We start from the raw sequence: 21,027 nt of genomic DNA, 5'->3' as shown, positions 1-21,027 counted from the left end.
AGACCGGTTTAATCTGCTACCGAACAAGTTAAACAGGTACTGTAATTTGGTGTCTGTGTATTTTCCAGTTATATCTCTCTCCCTTACAGTTAACTTCTTTTTTTTTCTAAATTTTTTATTATAGCTTACTGACTAAATACATAGCCTGTAATGACGTCTATTTGTAAAATAACGTATGATCTATTTTAGCCTGCACCCTCTGAAAACAGTTCATGGGCTGTGATATCAATAAAATCATCTTAAAATCTGAATATTGTTCTGTTACTGTTGCTGTATAATTTTCTTCGTTCTTAGTTGATCCTGTATTTATTCTTGCTAACGCATTGTGATTCAGGATTGTGAAAACGTTGTAAGTCAGCAAAGATATCCATAGCAACAATCATACTGACACATTCTGCGGCTAGCACTGTTCAGACGTGGTTTAACCAAGGAAAGCGCCCTTACCTCCAGTCTATTAGCAAACTTGAACATTATTGAGATTTAGTGATTGATTTTAGAACAGGTAAGATAACGAACGATTCGGATATTCACGAATGAAAATATGTCAGTTATCAATAGTGTGTAGGAGACGACTAGTGGTGGTACCATACACCACATAGTGGACAGTGAAACTACGGAAACAACAAAAATATTGTAGGTAAAGCAACTCTAACATGTGAAACATCCAGATAGCTTTCTGGGATAAATGAGGCACCACGAGGAGCCAGATTGTTTCGTTCTCTGGGCCATTACAAATGTCGGTCTGACAGCAGTGTTACAAGCTGTCATGGAACTTCCAGACCTCTTAAACGAAACCAGCTGAAATGTAATAATGCATCCGCTATAAATCTTTCATGGCTTCATGATATTTTGAACTCCATAAAGCGCCTAACATAAGAAGGATTCCTCTAAAGAATTACCTCTGTTCCATCACCAACCTCAGTGACATGTCTCACACTGCATCAGTACATACATCTGATGATATGACTGATCAAAAGTAACGTAATTTGCAGTGAATAAAAAATCCATAATTAATGTACTATATTAGCGAATGATACACCCAGTAACAAAAGGAGCATTGGTCTGCGACGTTTGAACAGATTTTACGCTATTGGCCAACAAGAAGAAATGCAGATGATAAACTGGTATTCATTGGACAAATATACACTCCTGGAAATGGAAAAAAGAACACATTGACACCGGTGTGTCAGACCCACCATACTTGCTCCGGACACTGCGAGAGGGCTGTACGAGCAATGATCACACGCACGGCACAGCGGACACACCAGGAACCGCGGTGTTGGCCGTCGAATGGCGCTAGCTGCGCAGCATTTGTGCACCGCCGCCGTCAGTGTCAGCCAGTTTGCCGTGGCATACGGAGCTCCATCGCAGTCTTTAACACTAGTAGCATGCCGCGACAGCGTGGACGTGAACCGTATGTGCAGTTGACGGACTTTGAGTGAGGGCGTATAGTGGGCATGCGGGAGGCCGGGTGGACGTACCGCCGAATTGCTCAACACGTGGGGCGTGAGGTCTCCACAGTACATCGATGTTGTCGCCAGTGGTCGGCGGAAGGTGCACGTGCCCGTCGACCTGGGACCGGACCGCAGCGACGCACGGATGCACGCCAAGACCGTAGGATCCTACGCAGTGCCGTAGGGGACCGCACCGCCACTTCCCAGCAAATTACGGACACTGTTGCTCCTGGGGTATCTGCGAGGACCATTCGCAACCGTCTCCATGAAGCTGGGCTACGGTCCCGCACACCGTTAGGCCGTCTTCCGCTCACGCCCCAACATCGTGCAGCCCGCCTCCAGTGGTGTCGCGACAGGCGTGAATGGAGGGACGAATGGAGACGTGTCGTCTTCAGCGATGAGAGTCGCTTCTGCCTTGGTGCCAATGATGGTCGTATGAGTGTTTGGCGCCGTGCAGGTGAGCGCCACAATCAGGACTGCATACGACCGAGGCACACAGGGCCAACACCCGGCATCATGGTGTGGGGAGCGATCTCCTACACTGGCCGTACACCACTGGTGATCGTCGAGGGGACACTGAATAGTGCACGGTACATCCAAACCGTCATCGAACCCATCGTTCTACCATTCCTAGACCGGTAAGGGAACTTGCTGTTCCAACAGGACAATGCACGTCCGCATGTATCCCGTGCCACCCAACATGCTCTAGAAGGTGTACGTCAACTACCCTGGCCAGCAAGATCTCCGGATCTGTCCCCCATTGAGCATGTTTGGGACTGGATGAAGCGTCGTCTCACGCGGTCTGCACGTCCAGCACGAACGCTGGTCCAACTGAGGCGCCAGGTGGAAATGGCATGGCAAGCCGTTCCACAGGACTACATCCAGCATCTCTACGATCGTCTCCATGGGAGAATAGCAGCCTGCATTGCTGCGAAAGGTGGATATACACTGTACTAGTGCCGACATTGTGCATGCTCTGTTGCCTGTGTCTATGTGCCTGTGGTTCTGTCAGTGTGATCATGTGATGTATCTGACCCCAGGAACGTGTCAATAAAGTTTCCCCTTCCTGGGACAATGAATTCACGGTGTTCTTATTTCAGTTTCCAGGAGTGTATTATAGTAGAACTGACATGTGATTACATTTTTACGCAATTTGGGTGCATAGATCCTGATATTTCAGTACCCAGAACAACCGCCTCTGGTCGTAATAACGGCCTTGATACGTCTGGGCATTGAGTCAAACAGAGCTTGGATGGCGTGTACAGATACAGCTGCCCATGCATCTTCAACACGATACGTCAGTTCATCAAGAATAGGGACTGGCGTATTGTGACGAGCCCGTTGCTCGGCCACCATTGACCAGACGTTTTGAGTTGGTGAGAGATCTGGAGAATGTGCTAGCCAGGGCAGCAGTCGAACATTTTATGTATCCAGAAAGGCCCGTACAGGACCTGCAACATGCGGTCGTGCATTATCCTGCCGAAATGTAAGGTTTCGCAGGGATCGAATAAAGGGTAGAGCCACGGGTCGTAACACACCTGAAATGTAACCGTCCACTGTTCAAAGTGCCGTCAATGCGAACAAGGGGTGACCGAGACGTGTAACCAAGGCACCCCATACCGTCATGCCGGGCGATACGCCAGTATGGCGATGACGAATACAGTCTTCCAATGTGCGTTCACTGCGATGTCGCCAAATAGGGATGCGACCATCATAATGCTGTAAACAGAACCTTGATTCATCGGAAAATAAATGACGTTTTGCCATTCGTGCACCCAGGTTCGTCGTTGAGTACACCATCGCAGGCGCTCTTGTCTAAGATGCAGTGTCAAGGTTAACCGCAGCCGTGGTCTCCAAGCTGATAGTCCATGCTGCTGCAAACGTCGTCGAACTGTCCTGCAGATGGTTGTTGACTTGCAAACGTCCACATCTGTTGACTCAGGGATCGAGATGTGGCTGCACGATCCGTTATAGATTAGATTAGATTAGATTAATACTTGTTCCATGGATCATGAATACGATATTTCGTAATGATGTGGAACGAGTCAAATTTTCCAATACATGACTTAATTAAGTTAATTTAACAACATAATTAAGTTAATACAACAACTTTTTTTATTTTTTGGTTTTTTTAAATTTTTTTATGTATTTTTTTTTGGTTTTTTCTTTTTTTTGTTAATTTATACCTAAAAATTCCTCTATGGAGTAGAAGGAGTTGTCATTCAGAAATTCTTTTAATTTCTTCTAAATACTTGTTGGTTATCTGTCAGACTTTTGATACTATTTGGCAAGTGACCAAAGACTTTAGTGGCAGTATAATTCACCCCTTTTTGTGCCAAAGTTAGATTTAATCTTGAATAGTGAAGATCATCCTTTCTCCTAGTATTGTAGTTATGCACACTGCTATTACTTTTGAATTGGGTTTGGTTGTTAATAACAAATTTCATATGAGAGTATATATTTATATATTGAGAAGCTACTGTGAATATCCCTAGATCCTTAAATAAACGTCTGCAGGACGATCTTGAGTGGACTCCAGCTATTATTCTGATTACACGCTTTTGTGCAATAAATACTTTATTCCTCAGTGATGAATTACCCCAAAATATGATGCCATATGCAAGCAATGAGTGAAAATAGGCGTAGTAAGCTAATTTACTAAGATGTTTATCACCAAAATTTGCAATGACTCTTATAGCATAAGTAGCAGAACACAAACGTTTCAGCAGATCATCAATTTGTTTCATCCAATTTAATCTCTCATCAATGGACACACCTAAAAATTTTGAATATTCTACCTTAGCTATATGCTTCTGATTAAGGGCTATATTTATTAATGGCATCATACCATTTACTGCACAGAACTGTATTTACTGTGTCTTATCAAAATTCAGTGAGAGTCCGTTTACAAGGAACCACTTAGTAATTTTCTGAAAGACATTATTGACAATTTCATCAGTTAATTCTTGTTTGTCAGTTGTGATTACTATACTTGTATCATCAACAAAAAGAACTAACTTTGCCTCTTCATGAATATAGAATGGCAAGTCATTAATATATATTAAGAACAAAAAGGATCCAAGACCGACCCTTGTGGAACCCCATTCTTGATAGTTCCCCAGTTTGAGGAATGTGCTGATCTTTGCATATTATGAGAACTGCTTATTTCAACTTTCTGCACTCTTCCAGTTAGGTACGAATTAAACCATTTGTGCACTGTCCCACTCATGCCACAATACTTGAGCTTGTCTAGCAGAATTTCATGATTTACACAATCAAAAGCATTTGAGAGATCACAAAAAAATCCCAATGGGTGGTGCTCGGTTATTCAGATCATTCAAAATTTGATTGGTGAAAGCATATATGTCATTTTCTATTGAAAAATCTTTCTGGAAACCAAACTGACATTTTGTTAGTACTTCATTTTTACAGATATGTGAAGCTACTCTTGAATACATTACTTTCTCAAAAATTTTGGATAAAGCTGTTAGAAGGGAGATTGGACGGTAATTGCTGACATCAGATCTACCCCCTTTTTTATGCAAAGGTATAACAACTGCATATTTCAGTCTATCAGGGAAAATGCCCTGTTCCAGAGAGCTATTACACAGGTGGCTGAGAATCTTACTTATTTGTTGAGAACTAGCTTTTAGTATTTTGTTGGAAATGCCATCAATTCCATGTGAGTTTTTGCTTTTAAGCAAGTTTATTATTTTCCTAATTTCAGAGGTAGAAGTGGGTGAGATTTCAATTGTATCAAATTGCATAGGTATGGCATCTTCCATTAACAGCCTAGCATCTTCTAATGAACACCTGGATCCTACTACATCCACAACATTTAGAAAATGATTATTGAAAATATTTTCAACTTCTGACTTTTTGTTTGTAAATTTCATTCAGTTTGATGGTAATACTGTCTTCCTGTGCTCTTGGTTGACCTGTTTCTCTTTTAATAATATTCCAAATTGTTTTAATTTTATTATCAGAGTTGCTGATTTCAGACATGATACACATACTTCTGGATTTTTTAATAACTTTTCTTAATATAGCACAGTAGTTGCTATAATGTTTGATAGTTTCTGGGTCACTACTCTTTCTTGCTGTCAGATACATTTCCCTTTTCCAGTTACAAGATATTTTTATACCCTTAGTAAGCCATGGTTTGTTACATGGTTTCTTACGAGTATATGTAACTATTTTCTTGGGGAAGCAGTTTTCAAATGCATTTACATAAGTGTCATGAAATAAATTATATTTTAAATTGGCATCAGGTTCACGGTACACCTCATCCCAGTCTAACTTCTGTAGGCTTTCCCTGAAATTTGCAATTGTTAAATCGTTGACTGAACGTACTACTTTGGAGGACTGTTTAGTACTGCTGAATGGAGCTATGTCATATATTGTAACTACCTGTGCACCATGATCAGAAAGACCATTCTCAGTAGGCTGAGCATTTATCTGGTTAAACTTATCTTCGTCTACAAAGAAGTTATCTATCAGTAAGCTGCTATCCTTTACCACCCGATTAGGAAAATCAATAACGGGTGTCAAACTGAAAGAACCGAGTAATACTTCAAGGTCATTTTTCCTATTACCCTCTTTCAGAGAATCTACATTGAAGTCCCCAAAAGTAATAATTTGCTTCCCCCTGTCTGACAGACAGTGCAACAAAGAGTCCAAATTTTTCAGAAATAGATGAAAATTTCCCGATGTGGACCTATATACAGTTACAATTATAAATGTGCCTTTATTTAATTTAAGCTCACAGGCACATGCTTCTATATGTTTCTCTACATAAAACTTTTTTGTTTCTATACTTTTTTGCACAATGATAACTTTTGACAGATATGGCAACTCCTCCTTTCTCCATATTTTCTCTAATTACATGTGCAGAGAGCTTATATCCACTTACACTTACCTTATCCATATCAGTAACAATGTGATGCTCAGACAGGCATAGTATATCTATTACATTCACAGCTTCTAAATCTTCTAAACAAACCAGAAACTCATCTATTTAATTCTTTAACCTCCCAATATTTTGATGAAATATGCTTACATTATTTTTAATTATATTTTTATGAGAACCTTTCCTCATTCTAACATTTGCAGTACTTTCCTGTCTGAGTTTCTCATTGTGCTTAGGCCTAGTTCCTATACCAGTGGTCACATGGTGTTCAGAGAGGCAGATTATGTCAACTGGGTTGGGAGACTTTAATTCATTAATGCAATTACCTAGGACTGAGATACAACTTGGTGGAGATAAAATTTCTGGTGACTGGTGAAAATTTATAATTGACAGCTGTGATTGGTGATCCAATGTGCTAGAATTGTACTGTTTAATTTCTTTCCTAAACTGAAGATTTGTTTCAATCCTGACCTCTCGTAGAACTTGACATCTTTCTGTCTTACCTATCCTAAAAAAGGTGCTGCTCCAACACCTGTAACCACTGGTATTTTACCATTCATGGCACTGCCTCCCCCCCGCCCCCCTTAAATTTCCTGCTATTACCCCAGCCAGCTTTCCCCTTCCCTTTCCTGTTGAGATGTTGGCAGTGCCTGGTATAGTCCCACCCACTGAGAGAATCAACAGGAACCACACTAATATGAGCCCCTGCACCCGACCCAAGCAGCTGTTCCAACTACACATTAACTCTCCCAACAAAAGAGTTCAAATGAGGCCGGTCATGGCGTCTCAGGATAGATACAAATTCAACATTGGTGTGTCTCGATGCCGACGCAATCTTTACCAGGTCATACTCTATACTGTACCCAGGATCTCTGTTGATACTGTTCCCTGACCCTCCCACAATAACCACGGTGTCTTCCCTGGTAAATCCTTTGCAGAGTGAACCTAAATCCTCTGTCACCTGATCCAGACTAGCACTTGGTTTGAAAAAATTTGTGACCTGGTATTCTGGTCCTAATTCCTCCTGCAGAAGTTGGCCTACACCTCTGGCATGACAACTGCCTAACAACAAAACTTTCTTACTTTTCGATGACTTTCCTACATTCTTTTTCAATTTCCTATTGAAAGTTTGTTGTATCCTGTCTACACCTACCTCTGCTTGAGGCTCATCAGTTTCTAACTGAAGCAACAGGTCAAACTTATTTTTGTCATTCACCACAAAACTGTCAGACTTAGTTCTAGGCCTGTTCCATCTGTTACCTGTTGCCACTTCCCACCTCTCTTTGCCCTTCCCCCTCCTTAACCTGTACAGATCTTCCCTAGCCTGATCTAGCTCAGCCTGAAGAGCATCAATTTTCCCCTCCTATTCCACTATCTTCCTATCTCTGCTGCAAACCCCACATAACCACTGATGAGCCTGATCCACTTTCCCGACACCCACGCCACTGCAGTCCCCCCAATGAAAAAAACTATTGCATCCATCACACCAAACCCCGGGACTGACAATTCTACGGCAAGTCAGGCACTTCTCACTCATGGAAAAAATAATACTTTCCACCGATTCCACATTCTGCTAACAGTCACTGGATCTCGACCAACGCGAGCAGCAATGTCGCGATACGATAAACCGCAATCGCGATGGGCTACAATGCGGCCTTTATCAAAGTCGGAAACGTGATGGTACGCATTTCTCCTCCTTACACGAGGCATCACAACAACGTTTCACCAGGCAACGCCGGTCAACTGCTGTTTGTGCATGAGAGTTCAAATGGTTCAAATGGCTCAGAGCACAATGGAACTCAACTTCTGAGGTCATTAGTCCTCTAGAACTTAGAACTACTTAAACCTAACTAACCTAAGATCATCACACTCATCCATGCCCGAGGCAGGATTCGAACCTGGGACCGTAGCGGTCGCGCGGTTCCAGACTGTATCGCCTAGAACCGCTCGGTCACCCCGGCCGGCTGTGTATGAGAAATCGGTTGGAATCTTTCCTCATGTAAGCACGTTGTAGGTGTTGCCACCGACGCCGACCTTGTGTGAATGCTCTGAAAAGCTAATAATTTGCATATCACAGCATCTTCTTCCTGTCGGTTACATTTTGCGTCTGTAGCACGTCATCTTCGTGGTGTAGCAATTCTAATGGCCTGTAGTGTATACCGTCCTCCATAGCTCTTACCTCAACATATTCTACCGTTGGTCGCCTATCACACGTTTCACCTCACACCCCCCACCCTCACTTTTGCTGTTCGTTGCAGTGCCACGTCAGCAGAACACACTCCACTAACGTGTCTCTGTTTCTGATTAAGATTCATTACTAGTCTTTTCCATATGATACCTATTTATTTCTGTCAATTTAATTTTTTGAAATCTTTGTTGTACATTCAAATGTTTCCTGATATTTCTCCTACTTTCCAATAGTTCACACATTTCATGTATATAATTTCTTCAACCAAATGAGCAACTTCAGACACGCCTTTGTCGATCCCAAGGTAACGTTCGTTAGATTCTAATATACTAATTTTGCTGATGAAATTTACCTTGGCTGGTGCCTTTGCACCGATTATCAAGTATCTATGAATTCTAGCTAACAGAATTTGTTAACTTCCTCTGATCCGCCTTTCCTAATTTTAATTTTTAACTTTATCAAGCTTGATGTACTCTTTACGCAACTCTTCGCCACTTTCGTCGTTGTTTTGTTTTCTTTTAGCTACGTTCTGTGTAAAGTTCTCTTTATTTAATGCTTTCCACCATTATTATATCGTTTGTGAACCACGCCATTAGCGATTGTTTCCCTCAAAATTTTTGCAGTAAACCAAGCTATGATGATTTGTGTCTCTTTTTGTAGCGGTTGTTACTGGAGGTAGACGAGAATGTCCATGGGCTATCGTTCTTACTGAATAAGCCCATGACGAGTGGCATAGTTCTCTCTGGATCGCCTCTGTTTCCTCCACCGAGCAAGTGGCGCGGTAGTTAACACATCGGCGTCACATTCGGGAAAACAAGGGTTCAAACCCGTTTCCGGCCACCCAAAGTTAGGTTTCCCGTGATTTTTCTGAATCACTCGAGCGAAATGACAGGATGGTTACCTTGAATGGGCGCAGCCGATTTTCTTCCCCATCCTTGTAACATTTCGAAACTGTGCTCAATCTATAATGATCTCGATGTCGTCGGGGCGTTAAAACCAAACCTTCCTTCCTTTCTTTTTTTCTTCTATCTGTCCTGCCTTTTAGGAATCCCAGACTGTGAAGCAATACTTAAGAAATTTCGTTTGATAAGATTGTTGTTAGCGTAATTAGGTTTGGTCCCCTCCCCTTCTCCATTATAAAATCGTTAAACATGTTTCAAAATTCTATAAGATATTCGGTAATGATATAGGCCTATAGTTATGTGCATCTGTTCGACGATCCTTCTTGAAAATGGGAATGATCCGCGTATTCTTTCAATCACTTGGCCCAATTCGTTCCTCCAGCAAACTACTATGGACTGCTGCTACAATAGGGGCAAGTTCTTTCGCATACGTTGTGTGAAATAGTATAGTAACCCTGTCAGATCCAGTCGCATATCATTTTTTGACTAACTGTAGTTGATACTGTACCGTAAGTTATCTCAGTATCTATATTTTGGTGTCTATGCGACGATGAAATGAGGAACTGCAGTAGGACCATCTTCAAAGAAATAGTTTTGGAACTTGAAATTAAATTGAAGGTTGTAGGGATGTGCGATATTTTACGCAGCTATTAAAATAACAAGGTTACTGAGAGGTATCTAATAAGCAAATCATACATTCCACGTTGAGCATAAAAAAATTTTAGCAGTGTAGATCAGCCTACAGAAAACCGAGCTTTCGCCATTCACCCCGTTTCATGACAGCAATGAAAAAACTATCGAGTTGTTAACACATTGCATTTCTTCTTGTACTTAAAATGACAGGGACGTGAGCAAATCAGAATCATTCATGCCTCTCATTCTCGCAACCTAATACGGACACACAGCTCCGAGTGTCACGGTGTTATTCGCCCGCCTGCAACTTAATCACTTCTCAACGTTCAGCTGCAACCATGACTACATAGTGCCGCTCGGGCAGCGTATAACTAGCTGTTCGAAAGTATTTGTTGCCTCGGTAACGGTGGCGCGCTGCTGAGTGCAGAATAGTTCCGACGCGCAACCCAGGAAATATTTATGTAGCTCCTAGTACGTTGTACGATCTTCACTGTAGTCCTGCACGAGTGGATTACACGAATCTGATATTCTAAACGAAAGTGGAATACAGAAATTTTACATTCGTTTTCGTGTGTAGTTGCATATAGCTGTCAAAAATATTTGTTGTTGTCGTGGTCTTCAAATGTTTCAAATGGCTCTGAGCACTATGGGACTTAACATCTATGGTCATCAGTCCCCTATAACGTAGAACTACTTAAACCTAACTAACCTAAGGACATCACACACATCCATTTCCGAGGCAGGATTCGAACCTGCGACCGTAGCGGTCACGCGGTTCCAGACTGAAGCGCCTAGAACCGCACGGCCACACCGGCCGGCCGTCGTCTTCCGTCAGAAGGCTAGTTTGATGCAGTTCTCCATGCTACTCTATACTGCGCAAGCCTCTTCAACGCCAAATAACTACTCCAACCCACTCCTGATGAATCTGCTTACTGTATTCATTTCTTGATCTTCCTCTACAATTTTAACACCCCCCCCCCCCTACTTCCTTCCAACATTAAACTGGAGACCCCTTGTTGTCTCAGAATGTGTCCTATCAACCGAACCTTTCTTTCAGCCAAGTTGTGTCATAAATTTCTTTCTCTCCAGTTCTGTTCAGTACTTCCTCATTAGTTACGTGATGAATCCATTTAATCTTCAGCATTCCTCAGTAACACCACATTTCAAAAACTTCTTTTCCCTTCTCGTTTAATCTGTTTACGCCCATGTTTCACTTCCATACGTGGCTATACTCCACACGTATATTTTCAGAAAATACTTCCTAAGACTTACATCTATATCGGATGTCATCAAATTCTCTTCTACAGGAACCTTTATTTTATGTGTATAAACTGAAGGGGCAAGTGAAAATTTGTACCAAGGCAGGGAATCGAACCCAGGTCTCCTGCTTGCGAGGCAGATGCGTTATAAGCTCAGCCACTTTTTTACCATTGCGCTATTTCTTTTCTTTTTTTATTGAGAAGACTTTCAGCACCAGGCAGGCGGAGGCAAAGAAGGCATGGTCGAAGACCCGAGACCTGGCCACAATGCCTCCCCCATACCTGTCACTCAGTAGCTCCATTATTCCCATGTATTCCCACATATAACGGTAGAACAAAACTGAAGTAGTAATTAAGTTAAAATAAATAACAGATCGCCACTTGCAATGGCGTGAGCACCATGTAGAACATAACTCATAACAGGCAGAAAGATAATGGAAAAATCCATAACAAACATCCATTCAGAAACATTTTGACAATTTAAGTTATTATGCTCTGGAGACATATGATGTCTTTAAGGAAGCCATATATTTTTCAACAAATTAAAGAAAATTCGGAGCCGCAGGGGTTTTGTCAAATTAGAAAAGTTCTCATTTTAGAACCAACATAAAAAGGATTCCAGGAATAATAGAAAAGAAAGAATAAGATCCTGTTCCTAATCAATAAAACTGTCCTTCTATTTGTAACTGACATAAAGCAAAGGATAAAATTTTTTGAAACCATTCCTTATGTTTGTTATTCATCTTCAACTTAAAATGTTCTTGTGCAATATAAAACGTGTACTCTTCTAAGTTCGAAGTTTTGTTTGTTAACACCTAAAACACAAACTGTGCCAGAAGCTACGAATAACTGTTATTTTTTGCGGACGGGTAACATTTCCAGTCGGGTTGCAAAGCTTCAGTTATCGGTATATGAGTTTCTGCGGTTCTGTTGATAAGTTCTAATTTCTTCCTAGTCAAGTTGGTAGAATTTTATTGTTAATATTTCTCCAAATGTTAGTCCAGTTTTTAGCAGAATATTTTACCTGAATTGGGTTGTGAAGACGATTATTATAAATTCTGATTTTATTTCCACATAAGAATATTTGCGCGACAGTTTCTACAAGCTGACATTTGTCGCAATATGGAGTTGTCCTCAACCTGATTTACAATAATCCTTCCGCTGTGGGTATGGTTTCGTTTACGACGTCATACCATACGATACTGACTCTAGTTGGTAGAATTTTACTGTTGATATTCTTGTAAATGTTCGTCCAGCTTTTAGCAGGATATTTTACCTGGGTTGTGAAGACGATTTCTGGTAATATAGTCATAGACGGTCTTAGTGTTGGTTTGTGCTGATGGAAGTCTTATATAACTCCAGTCGACATAGTACTTCCGGACGTAATCTAGCACTCCGTCTTCAGGCCACAAGTGGCCCATCGGGACCATCCGAGAGCCGCGTCATCCTCAGCTGAGGATGCGTATAGGAGGGGCGTGTGGTCTCCCGGGGACATAATCTGTGCTGGCATCTATATGTTCTACATTAACAGGAGCGTTCTTGTTCCCAGGATCTAACGAGAGGAACAGAAGTTTCGTAATGCCTGTCTTAGTGGTATGTATTAGTTTAGAAACACGAATTAGAAACAGTTCACCACATATACATTTAACGTCTTTAATTCCAAGTCCCCCGTTGTGCCTCTGCAAAGTCACCGCGTGGAAGGATACCTTAATGATATTTTGTTCCCACACATACTAAGACGCTGCAGCTAGTATTTTTCGTGCGTTGATGTGCGGTATCGGTAAGGTTGCTGCGAAATGATATATTTTGCTAAGTATGTATGTATTTATAAACTGAACTTTCTGCAATCGGTCTAACGATAGCATCTTATGGTCTTTCGGCAAGGCTCTGATGACATTAAGTTTCCGCTCCCAATAGTTCATAGCCATGAGCTTGGCATTCTCCCTTATCCATAATCCGAGTTGGAGTCTCTCTTCAGTTACATCCAACCAGTGGGCACCTATTGCACTACTGTAATAACAGATACATTAATTGGGATTTTTGGAGATTCAGTTTTGCACCAGAGGATCGTGAGTAATGGTGTACCAAACGTCGCACTTCTTCAACCCCAATATTCGAATTTACGATAACACTTACGTCGTCAGCATAACTGTGACAAACCGTCTTAATATTGAAGACCTGTAGTCCTCTCAATTTCTGGTGCTTTGTCGAAAGCAAATGTTCCACAGCAATCGCATGTAATGTCATAGACAGTGGACATACTTGATGTACTGACTGTTGAACTGGAAATGCTTCAGTCAGTTGTCAATTGATTTTAATCCTTGGAAAAACACCACTGATACATTTACGTATGACAGTTATGAAGTAATCGTCGAAAGTCATTTTCTGTGTGGTGCTGTATAAGAAGCCATGATTGATCCTATCAAAGGCTTTATCAGAATCTGAAAATAATAAGGAAAGACTATTGTCACTTAACCAAGTAAGGCTTATGACGTCCGAATACTCAAATAAGGAATGTAGCATTCATTTACCCTTTGTTACAATCGCTTGGTAAGGACCTATGAAATTTGAGGGGTTTCATCCTTCTGTTCAGGATGCGACTGAAAATCGTAAAGTCAGCACTGAGTAAGGTGAGTAGTCTTAAATCTTCAATCCTCTTAGGAATGAGTACGATCATTCTCGCCGCAAATATAGGATGGAACGCCTGGTTAGTTAATTACTCATTGTACATAACTGTGAGCTCATTCCCTATTACATCCCACATGCGTACATAAAATTCGACCGAGAGCCCATCGGAACTAGCTGACTTGTTCCTCGAAGCGTCGCTAATTATAGTTTTTATTTCGTCCTGAGTTTTATGTTCGATTCGACGGCATTATCCTCCTCACGTATTCTCGTCGTAACGTTTGCAAAAAGTTCTTCACAGTCCCAGCGCAGAGGCTCCTATAATATCGACATAAAAGTTTTCTGGGTATGGTACCGCGTCATAATGTATAAAACTACTGCTTCTGGAGAAAAACCAACGTTTCGGCCATGGTTGCAGCGGCCTTCTTCTGGGTATACTGAAACGTTGGATTATCTCCAGCAGCAGTAGTTTTATACATTATGACGCGGTACCACACCCAGAACACTTTTAAGTCGACTAACTCTGGCCGCGGTAGCCTACGCAGTTATACTCCTATAGTACTTCGCCACGTATTGTTTTATGGCGGTCTGAGTATTGTACTCTCCTCCGTCATCGTCCGCCAGCGCGGTTATTATTCCCTGTTTCCCTGTACGTGTCTCCCTTATTACATGGTATAACGACGTACGTTCCTGCATAAGATCGTTCTTGCCTCGAGCTCGCTATGCACCCCACCCAGACGCTGCCGGACTATGGCGGTTATTTTCGACTTAAAGCGTTTCAGTTTGAGTATGTTAGCCGAAAGGCCATCTGGTTGTTGATAAAGGTCTCGCAAACAGGGGAAATAATATTCCGTCGTTTGTTTGCGCCAGTATGCTTGGGCTTTTGCGTACTGTATAATACATTTACGAAGTACGGGTTTTGCGTATTCGGTCAACCAAATGACCCGCTCCCGATACCTCGTTTGGGAGCATAAGCATTTGTGCCAAGTCTGTCTGATATATTGCTTAAGTTCAGCATCCTGCAATAGTGAAACGTGTAGTTGCCATACCCCATGTCCACGAAAGGATTTTTGTTGGATATACCTGAATGAAATATGGTACGCACAATGATCGGAGAAGTTTATAGACCACATCTCACAATCATCAATATTGCTCATGAATTCTTTGTAACATAGATTCCATCTAACCTGCGTGCTCACGTGGTACTGACATAAGTATATCCGGTATGGTGGGGGTCCAAGTAAGTCCAGGTGTCTTGCAGTTATAACTCAGTAACCAATGTTTGTAGCTCTTGATAAGTATTAAAATTGGGCGTCTGGTCTTCATGGCGCAACTCACAGTTAAAATCTCCGGCAATCATGGCAGCGGCTCCAACATTATTTAACAGTTCAACTATCACATTCCGATAAAAGTTACTTCCCTGCCGTCTTCCATTAGTCCCAGATGGCGCATATACATTAATTGAATTGAGGTGATGAAGCTGGACAGTTATACTCCGACCAGTCTCTAAAATAGCTTGAGATCGATTCGCGATACCCTCTTTGAATAAAACCGCTGTTCCTCCTTCATTTCCGATGTTGATGATGGTCTCATAACCTGTTATGTCTGCTGCTTTAGTTGTTACAACCTCTTGTAACATGTCAACATCTATGTCAGCGGCATAAAGATAATCTTTCAAACTTTGTAACTTTAACTCCGAACTTATCCGAGAGACATTAACTGTAGCCAGCTTGTAAGTCTGCATATAAATGTTTACTACTGCTCCGTATCTTCTGCCCAAGCGTGCTCGGAACCAGGTGGGACTCGGAAGATGCTAACATGGTTGCATTCATATGATTGCCTAATTTAATCTGAATGCCATCATTCCGACTAGGAGCCATTACCCTAATCGCATCAGCCACCGCCCTTTCCCCTGTCTGAGATTTCTTAAGGATCTCTCTTGTGCGTGTTCTTTTCCTTTCTGATCCCTGTGTCTCTTCCTGACTTTGTATTCTATGGGGACCGTCTAGACAACTTTCTTGAATTGCCCTTACATGAGACCGGTCGCTGAATGTTGGGTTGTTTGGATTTGTCTCCTCGTCAACTAGCATGTCACTACCTACTGATGACACTGGAACATTACCGGAAATGGAACTTGGTAGTATACGGGGATGGTTAAGAGGCATAGCAATTTCTTTTCCAGGTGTCTTACTACCGTCTAGGGTCTGGGTATCAGTCTCTCTTGGAGAGGCGTGATTCGAACATTTTGTCAGGGTAACCGTTGAACTCTGTTCATTTGTCAATACTCTAGGTGCAGTTGAATCCGGAATTCCTTCATTTTCTCCCCAGTTTACTGTGATGGGGCAGACAAGGTCTCAGCATACGACAGTTTTTGTTGATGTCGCACATCGCCCGCAGAGGCGAGTGTCGATAAAGATTTGACACGGGAACAGGTTGCCTTAAGATGATCCGTGGATCCACAAACTACGCAGATCTTTGATTGGCCATCATGAGCAACTAAGTCTTTGAAGCCTTGAACCATGATATAAGACGTGATATGCTTATGAAGATTAATTCCAACATTTGCACACCATTGTCAACATTAAAATGTTTGTTGCCTGTCCATTTCTCACCAGTAACCTGCAAAGCCGTTCCATAAAGCATTAACGCTTCTGTAATGAGATCTAACTTCAGTTCAAATGGGAGGTTAAAAATTCGCACAGATTGCAGCTGAACTAGATTCACCATTGGCATGAAGAAAGTTCACTACACCGCCTGTTTTTATCATAATCCGGGTACATGTTTCAACGTCTCCCACTTTAACATACACTGCATTACCAACGAAATCAGATGCCAAACGGTGAACATCACCATCTTGTAAATCTATCTTTTCTTACAACCAGTTGTCGATTTCATAAACTTTCGGCCTGTCGTATCCAAACGGGAACGAAAACATCAACGTAGACTTCTGAATCTGAGCTTCCATAACAGGATGGCTATGTTGTACTCACAAGCTACAGCGACACCCGGCCGACGACGTGCCCCACTCACGGCGAACTCTGCACACGGCGGCGGCTAGGGCAGCACTGCCACCTTGGCATAGCGGTTTTAACAACTACACGGATTACACTGTCGTGCCTCCCTCCTCGATCCAAATTCTCACTGCCGTCCCAGACTATTATAAATTCCCCCTAACACACGAACAGAATTGCCGAGACTCTCCACGTTCTGGAATAGTACCTCAGCATCGAATGTAAGTGGGGGATCCAGTCTGAAACCGAGATGCAAAAGAACGCACAAAATATATGCTTCGGTCTATACACGTAAAGTCCGTAAAATCATATCTGTTTGAGACTAGTAAGGCCTCTGAAATTGTGTCACTTCATTTGCATAAGAAGCATTTATCTTGACACTGCCAGTCTACATTTTATATCCTCTCTACTTCGGCCAGCATTAGTTATTTTGCTGCTCAAATACCAAAACTCATTTACTACATTAAGTGTATCTTTTCCTAACGTAATACCTCAGCTTCAACAGAATTAATACGACTAGAGTCCCTTTACCCTTATTTTTTTTGTTGATGTTCATCTTATTTCCTCCTTTCAAGGCACTATCCATTCCGTCCAACTGCTCTTCCAAGTCATTTACTGCCTCAGACATAATTACGAAGTCATTGGCAGCTCTCAAAGTTTTTATTTCTTCTCCCTGAACTTTAATGCCTACTCCAAATTTTTCTTTGGTTTCTTTTACTTCTTGCTCAATGTAAAGATTGAGTAACATGAGGATAGGATAAAGCCCTATCTCTTGCTTCCCTTTCATTCTTCTCAGATCTTGCAATACCTGTCTGGTTTCTATAAAAGTTGTACATATCCTTACGCTCTCTGTAATTTACCCCTGCTACCTTCAAAATTTCAGAGAGAGTATTCCAGTCAACATTCTCAAAAGCTTTCTTTAAGTCTACAAATTCTATAAACGTAGGTTTGCCTATCCTTAACCTATCTCCTAACGTAAGTCGTAGGGTCATTATTGCCTCGCGTGTTCCTACACAAAGCGGTCAGAAAATGTGTGAAATGCTTGTAGGAATGTTACAGGGCAGGTTGTACTGAGACATAAATGTTAAGAAAGAAATTCGGTACACTGCGCCGTTTCCGAGTTATTTAGCATTGGAGTTAGCCAATCAGATCGTCGCGCGCGTAAATTCAAGTTTCTGCTAACGAGTCAAAGCACACGTTGGGCAACACCGCCCCTGGCAGGCCGCTTGAATGCGAGCGTGCGACGCCCCGATTGGCTAACTTCAATGCTAAATAACTCGGAAATGGAGCAACGTATCGAATTTCTTTCTTAACATTTATGTCTCAGTACAGCCTGTCCTGTAACATCCCTACAAGCATTTTACACATTTTCTGACCACCCTGTATATCTCCGGAATCGAAACTGATCTTCCTCAAGATCGGCTTCTACCAGCTTTTTCATTCTTCTGTAAAGAACTCATATAAGCATTTTGCATCCATGACTTATTAAACTGACAGTTCCGTAATATTCAGACCTGTCAGCAACTGCTTTCTATGGAATTGTAATTATTGCAGTCTTCTTGAAGTATGAGAGCATTTCACCTATCTCATACATCTTGAACCAGATGGAATACTTCTGTCATGGCCGACTCTCTCGAAGCTGTCAGTAGTTCTGACGGTATGGCGCCTACTCCATGGGCCTTGTTTCGACTTGGGTCTTTCACTGTTCTGTCAAATGCCTCGCGCACTATAGCATCTCATATCTCATCTCCATCTACGTCCTCTTCCATTTCTATAATACTACATTCATCTCCCTCGTATAGACCCTCTAAATACTCCTTCCACCTTCCAGCTTTTACTTCTTTGCTTAATACTAGCTTTCCATCTGAGCACTAGACAGTCATATGACTGCTCCTCTGCTTCTATAAAAGACATAAACCTTATTATTTGTGGCGACATTTTTCTGTAAATGGTAAAAATAACATAATTGTGCAGTGCGATATTTGTGTTGGAACATTATGTTTGAAAGCGACTGTGAATAGCATGAGAAAAGACTTAGGACCGAAGGAATCCAACAATATGTTCATCAATTCACAAAGTACTATAGTAAGGCGAACTATTTCGCTCGTTTCATTGCACTTGACAGCCTGATAAATAACGGTTTCCTGGAAGCTGTTACCTACTTGGAACTGTAACCTTGTAAACTATTAGCCGAATAGTTCAGCCACCAGCCATTTACGTAAATACCAACATTAAAGACGTGTCCATTCCTATGAAAGAAAAGCTCCTTTGATGCTATAGAGTCGCTCTGTTCACTAATTTGTGCATAACAGAGCTGACATCATGAAAAAGAACTTGCTTAAACATTAAAAATTAGGGATAGCCCTAAATGACTTAAATTATCGAGATATTGCAGTTAATGTTGTCTGTCAATTCGTTTAAGTTCCAGTACGTGATATATTAACAACCGATGGAGTCGCTAGGGCAGGTATTTTCGTAAATCAAATAGAGAACAGATTCTTTGAAACATATTTTTTTATTTTAATTTTTTTAAATTTACTACCAGAGGTATTCTGACGAAACTCTTGTCCTCTTTGCCGGCCGGGGTGGCCAGTTCAACAGGGAATATAAATGTCCTGCGTATCACTTTCCCTGAGCGGTTCTAGGCGCTTCAGTCTGGAACCGCGCGACCGCTACGGTCGCAGGCTCGAATCCTGCCTCGGGTATGGGTGTGTGTGATGTCCTTAGGTTAGGTAGGTTTAAGTAGTTCTAAGTTCTAGGGGACTGATGACCTCAGCTGTTAAGTCCCATAGTGCTCAGAGCCATTTGAACCATCTTGTCCTCTTTAACAGCACGATGGCTGAAACATCATCATACAATCAGCCTGTATAAAATGTGTAACCTCCCAACAATAAAAATTTGTATAACATTGGCATTCAGTGTAACGTCCCAACAGTTTATTATTCCGTAACCTCGCAATAATAACGTGAATAACCTCCCAATATAAAATGTGACTCATATATAACATTTCAATAATTAACTGACGTTGAATCTAAACTGGTAAATTTGGACGTCAGCACTGCTGCGTCCTGGCCCTGAAAGATCATTCTGAATAAATTGAAAATTCTTACCTCACTGAAGTCGCCGGATAACGCATATATATCTGCTCCTATAAGAATTTTTTCTGGCACATCCTAGTGCAATGCTGGCCGCTAGAATTGTATAAAAAGAAACAACTGATTTTTCCTTACGATAATCGGGATGATCATGGATTGGAGAAATTAGTAAAATCTTTACATTCAGACGAATGATTGCCAAAAGTTAATTTTATAAAAAAGATTAAAATTAAAAGTTTTTTTTTTGAAACATGTACATGGGACTTCATATAACAATAATACAAATTTAGTTACAATAAATTAAATATCCGCGCAGCTGTTTTTACCTTATATTACATCGCTCAGGCACCGCCATCGCCTCCCACGACCGGTCCCGCGAACTCCATACATCCGACTGCTAGCTACTGCTTACTCCTAGTGTCACTGCTCTTACTGCAGCCAACACCGCTCTCTGGTCTGAGATACTCTTATAGCTTACATATCGCAGGCAGCGCGTGAGCAATCCATCGAAATTACATCTGCTCGAGTGCGCTAGCAATAAATTCCTTAGTCATGGACCTCTTACAAATGGAGCATCACAATCAATAATATACTGCTGACTATTTACTCTTTTATGTACACAGGCCTTACGTTGATATACGCATATATCCCCCGTTGACTCTGCACGAATCCAAGTATCGTATTACTCGTTTCATTGATAACAGCCGTGGACTCTTTGACCATCACAAGTGACACAGGTGTACCGGCACGTAGTTATTTTTAAGCTGTTTCTATGCCGTAATATGAAACTTGTAAGTACGTGGATGTTGACAGACTGTAAACTAGTCATACATACTGTTGTTCTCCTATTACATTGATCTTAGTAGCTACTTTGTATTGTATCTTTGTAGATGCTTGGCAATGGCACATAAGCCGAAGCTGCAATAACAAAATAAAAACAGATACATATGA

The sequence above is a fragment of the Schistocerca serialis genome, chromosome 2 (genome assembly GCF_023864345.2).
Source record: "Schistocerca serialis cubense isolate TAMUIC-IGC-003099 chromosome 2, iqSchSeri2.2, whole genome shotgun sequence".
Classification (NCBI taxonomy): domain Eukaryota; kingdom Metazoa; phylum Arthropoda; class Insecta; order Orthoptera; family Acrididae; genus Schistocerca; species Schistocerca serialis.
The sequence above is the reverse complement of the archived record's forward strand: the minus strand, read 5'-3'. Positions refer to the sequence as shown.